This window comes from Cyrtonyx montezumae, unplaced genomic scaffold (genome assembly GCF_038088225.1).
Source record: "Cyrtonyx montezumae isolate F1298 unplaced genomic scaffold, pur_monq_1.0 scaffold_8, whole genome shotgun sequence".
Taxonomy (NCBI): Eukaryota; Metazoa; Chordata; class Aves; order Galliformes; family Odontophoridae; genus Cyrtonyx; species Cyrtonyx montezumae.
In genome coordinates, this window is record NW_027072089.1 from 60,156,893 (window position 1) to 60,162,892 (window position 6,000).

Sequence of the window (6,000 nt, forward strand, 5' to 3'; positions counted from 1 at the left end):
TTACACACATCAGGCTGATAGGATTGTTCCTTGCTGCCAGAAGAAGGAAGTCCTCCCAGCTTCAAGGCCTCACCATCTTTGCTGGGTCTTGTCATACAGTTTCTTGTAACCTATCTCTCCACTCTTCCTTTCCTGCAGGTTGTATTGCGGGACAGGCATTTTTGGAACTCATATTAGAAGGAATTCAGTACTTGCAGAGGCTTCCAAAAAAGGGTTTATGTGGACAGGGTAAACTTGTGCACTCAGGGTTAATACTAACACCTTCTGTCTGGTTTATTTTGCAAAGAACAGACAAAACATCAGAATATGACCAGTAAGGGAATGTCCTAGGGGGTCAGCAGGAAACAAATCTGTCACTGAATGAGAGTAAAAGAGTAGACACTGACTGTGTAATTTAAACAGACGTAGAGGCCACCTCAGTAGTGATAGAAAATGGGAATCATACAAGTATCGTCAAGATCCTTAGGATATCTTTTCTGCTGTCAGTCAGCCTGTGTCTAGTTTTTTCAGTTTGATTATCTGCCCATATTTCACTGCTTTATGAAGGTCTCCATGGTATAAGCCTGAAAAGCAGAGAAGCATCAGAAACATGTGTCCTGGTCTTGCAAGACACAGTTCATGGCTGTTTGCTTGTTTCTGGTACTGGGCCAGACTCCCTGATGCTGTTGAGTTCCCAGGGCAGTCAGGGAGCTGGTTATATTTTCCTGGTTATCTGAGTCAGCTGCTGCAAAATATATATACCAGATGACAATCATCCCACAGGGACTGTTCCTCCGGCTAAGAATAGCCAAAGCTGTGAAAAGAGGGGACTATAAGGGACGAAATCTGTCCCAGAGTCTGCGCTGAATGGGCCAGGTTGCAGCTTGTAGAGCTTTATCGTAATTAATAAGAAAAGAGATAGGGCCAACAGGCCTGCAATCTTGGCAGCCCCTCAGCATCTGATCAGCCTCATTCAGTATCTTTAAGTAACTCAGATCTAAGGCACTAGAACAATCAGGCTCCTGTCAGAGGTAAAAGAGGGTGTTTCTGAGCCTGATCAGATTAAAAATCCTGGCTGCCTGGAGTATGACCACCAACTTTCCAGTGGGACAAGCTCACCACATGCTCAAAACAGTCTCAGGCTGTACTGTCAAGACCCAAGGAAGAAATACCTCTATCCTGAGACGCAGAGGACAGAGTTTAGGGACTTCAGCCCTTACAGGCAGCTTTCTTGTTCTCAGCTCTATCAGCATTTGCAGTGCGTTCTCCCTTCCCAGACAAGGAGCACGGTGCTCAGCCAACCTGCATCAGCCCATGGTGCCAAGAGATGACTACTCCTGCTACCACTCAATTTACCTCCTTTGTTTTTTCTCTGCTTCTGTGTCAGGAGTAGCTGTTAAAATTTTGAACATTGCTACACTGAAACACCTGAAGCCAATAAGCGTTTACATTCAAGAAGCATTTCTTATAAGGATCTTATAGTTCTTTATCTCTTTTTGTGTGTCATTTAGCTCATTGGAACAACATACACCATATTCAACTCTTTGAATCATACAAATAAATGTCTAAACCCTCTACACTCTAGATTGTATACATGGTGCTGCTTCATCTCCAGCAGCAATTGCCATTTGGAACTCTAGGCAAGCAAAAGCAACCGAGCTGTTGTAGGTCCACCACTAGTTAGAAACAGCACACTTTCACCTTTTAATTTTCAGTCACTAACACAGATTTGTGCAGACACAATTACACATATCTGTGTAATATAATAGTTCTTTATCTTCTTTACCATTCCCAAGTTATTGGATGACATACAAATACATCACAAGTGTATGGCAAGAACATCTCTCCTGCTTTTCTTTTTTTCTAGGTGGCAAAGACATTTGATTTTGTACTGAGATGCAGCTGAAGTGCAACTATGACAGAATTTCTAATCCTCGTAAATTTTTAACTATTTTTTTTATTATTATTTACACCCGTTTTATTTAGCTATAGATTAATTTCAAATATGACTGCATGTATTTTATGCTGTCCTAAGTTATAGTGGGTGTTCTGAAAGAATTTATGACTTGTTATGGTGTATTCTTACAGAATTGCTTGCAAAAAATATATGGTAGTCTTTAATACTTTGGGAACAAAATAAGGATTTCACAACAGTTTCTCAGAACAGAGGAAGAGTACAAATGCACAAGAGAAAAAAAATAAGCTTAAATAAATACTTCAATGAGATGAACGAGGAAAATGTGGTGAATGAGAAAAACAGATGTGATTTCTGAAAGATGGAAACCTTTAGTACGGATTCAAGCCTCTGGTCATTTGTAAGCCATTGCCAGGTTTGAGGCAGAAGTTATGGCTGGTTTATGAAGCCAATCAGATGAGAAAGCTGGAAGCATCTTCTGGCATTAGAACCTTAAAAATCAAAGTAAAAATGTATCACTGTATATGTATTTGAAGTTGAAAATCTGTTTTTCTTCATATCTCCTGAAGCTACTGATTTAAAAGCGGTAGTAACAGATATTTCTGGTTTCTAATTCATGCCAGTGTGACTTATTTCTTTGTAAATGTATACTATATGTGTAGTATACTATCTTAAATATCTTCAGAAATTTAGGCATGAGATATCATGTATTCTATTCCTTTGGAATAGAAGATTCTGAGTATTTTTCCAATCCTATTCTGAATATTTTCCTTGTTTTAGAAATCAGATGATAGACTACTTGATTTGTATCCATTTTTCAAAGTGCCCTACATGATCATTGGAGTATCATAGTCATGGACTGCCACATTCGCTCCCCAGAAAAGCACAAAGACTGTGGGGAACATCTGCCAACCTACTGCTCCTCCTGGAAGTGAAATTCTTGATTAGTTGGAGTTTTCACAAGAGATCAAAAATACACATGCATTAAAATCCCTGGCACATGCATTTAACATCATTTTTGCTCGACTTTACTCACAATTCAGACTCCCATATTCTTTTCCATAGTTTGTTACATTTCCATTTTCTTTCCTTTTCAAGCTTCAGCCTGCTTTTCACAGATTTCCAATTTGATCATATTCTAAGTGTAAAGTAGATAGAAAGACATCTTTACCCCGCCTTGGGATGGCTCAAATCACTCATTAAGATGAGAGCACTCTCATTCTCCTAGAGCAGAGAAGACTGCATTTTAGTTTTGATGCTTCCAGTTTAAAAAAATCTCAGTGTCATTAATGGTTCTTCCAAGCTCATGAGCAAGAGCCATTAGTAAAATCTTGACATTTTTGCATTTTCCTTTGACAATTTCCCAGTTAATTGATCATTAAGGCAGAGATCACACTCGTGCTCTGTCCCTGTCCCTCACAGAAGCAGATCTCCCTGTGACACCAGCCCCCCACCAGCCCTGGGGCAGAGGAGTTTCCTTGCTCCTGGATGGACGCTGTTGCACTCAGAGAGGAAGCCCAGACCCAGCAAGGTCCACTCGGGTGATTCAGCTGTGTGTGATGTGAGCTTGATGCTTCATTCCACAGCTATAACAGGAAAAGAACCTAAACAAGAACTGGAGAAAGTACTGGAGAAAGAACTTGAGTCCCAGCTTCTTACAGAGCACATCCCTTGTGTACTTTGATACAGCTTTTAGTCTATCCTCCCTGAAGATACACATAATCATTACTGTGTCTTTGCCCATATCAAAGGAGAGCTCAGTGACCAACAGCACAAAATGAGCTTTCCAGCATTTTTCATTTGCATCACTGTACATTCACTCTTTAAAGTTCACAGCTGTATAGAGAACGGTGACAACTGTCATGTCAGAATGTGGCTGGGTGCCACCGTCAGCCAAGCTAGTTTGCAGCGGTTAGGAAATGGCCCTGTTTTTTGCATGCATTTGTGTTATTTTTTCACATGAATGCTTCCTTTTATAACTACCAGTAAACGCACATACACATACCTATATACACACAAATCAATATGCACACATGCATGTACGTAAACCTGAAAATATGTTTATTGTAAATGAACCATTATCACTATGCAGGAACTGTTTTCTTCAGTCAGTGAAAATAAAATATCAGTTTAATGTGATGTGTGCTTTATCCATTACCATGGATTTGACAAATAGCTTATTCCTTTCCGGTTTTGTTATAACAATGCAAACCTAATTTCTTCAAAGTCTGTATTTTTTATGTTTAGAAGTGAGTGTCTATTAAAAACAATCACCTCTTGCAATAATCACATTTCAGATCTTCTTACTACTCACTGAGATGAATCACTCATGCAGTAGGCAGCATTTAGCTTTATGTTTGCATACCCGGTGATGTGGCTGGGTTTCATAATGCTGTGAATACCAAAGCATAAAACCGCTTCTCAAAAGCAAATTCATAAATGCACTCATGCATACCTTTTTGAGTTATGAGGTGGCTGCAGATTTGGCAGTGCTGACTTGATGTGGTTTTGACAGGTTAGGTTAAAGGATTAAGTCTAGTCTGTCTTCACTTTGCCCTGGCTCTGACACACTCTAAAAAAAGTTGTAGGCTGGCTTTGTGCCTAGTATGACCTCCACATCTCCTCGAGTGACAACACTTCCCTTTAAGGCTCTCCAAAGGTCGAGGCAGATAACTTGTTGAGTCTTCCAGATACTTTCTTATCTGCGGCTCTTCCTCCTAACCTCACACGGCGGAAGAAATATGCAAAACTTTGAAGGAGAATAATTCAGGCTTTATAAGGAATAACTTGCATTAGATCAAATGTATCTATCAAGCTTTTCTTTACTATATGATACCTACAAAATACATCCAAAACCACAGGTCTCTAAAATCAGATACATGTTCTATACAAGAAGATTTCATGGCCCCTCTTCTTGCCCTGGCTAATTTGCAATTGAAAGCAACTTTCAAGCACTTAAAATGAGAGAGCTGAGGAATTAATGTATGGTGATAAAGGAGACCAGTGTTATAAAAAGACCTGTAATATTTGTTTAACAACTGTTCACCTTTGAGAAAAAATGTGAAAAAATAATGATGGTCGCAGTCTTTTATCTTGTTATTATGCCAAAGATTTTTATGGAGAAATGTTGACATATGCAAGATTCACAGAGGTTAATAGATACTTAAGACCAGAATATCATCTGGCTTTCTGTGTGATTTAGCCATTTAACTTCATCTGTGATTGTGTTTAAGAACTTCTGACTGACTGCAAAATATCCTTTGGGAAAGGAAAAAAAATCAATTTAAAAAGAAAAAAAAGAAAAAAATACCACAATTTTGATATAAAAGTTCAAATAAGAAAAAAATTCTCACATCTTTCTATACACAGTGTTAACCTTTTGTATTCTGACTGCTGGAGCTGGTGGCTTGGTCTAACGCAGTCAAGTGTCATATTAAAAAGAAACATACTCTGTAGTTAGAGAGCGATATTCAGGGCTCATACACCCCCTGGGCTATGATTATCTATGACACACTGGAAACTTGAAGCTTCCTATAGGCTTCTTTGTAAGGTGGAATTTCCTGTCTGCAAAATTATTCCTGTAGCTCTTCTCTGAACACTCTCCAATCTTTTACTGTTTGTTCTGAGGAATAGATATCAGATGGCATTTTGTTGGTGGTGTCAGTAACTTTGTGGGCAGAGATAATACAGCTCTCTCCCTCTATTTGATGATTTCTTGTTTATAAACCCAGGGACTCACACTAATTCTTCTGCTTGGACCATCAGATGAGAAAATATTTCCATTAAAAAAGTGTTACCACCTTTTCACGATCAGGGCTTCTTAAATTATTGTCTCCCTAGTGTTAAATCCTTTCTACCTCCAGGTGTTTGGTCTTGCACTTAGCCATATTAAAATGCATGTTTTTTCTTCCCGGTTAACTAAATGATACAGAGAATCCCATACAAATGACTTGTTGTCAGGATGTTTTTACCATTCCATCTGTTTTTATGGCACCTGCAAACCTTATCAACAATTATTTTATATTTTCTTATGTGCTTTTGTCAATGATTTATGACTGCACTAGAGCAAGAACTGGTCTGTGTGAGACCTCGGTGGAAACATACTG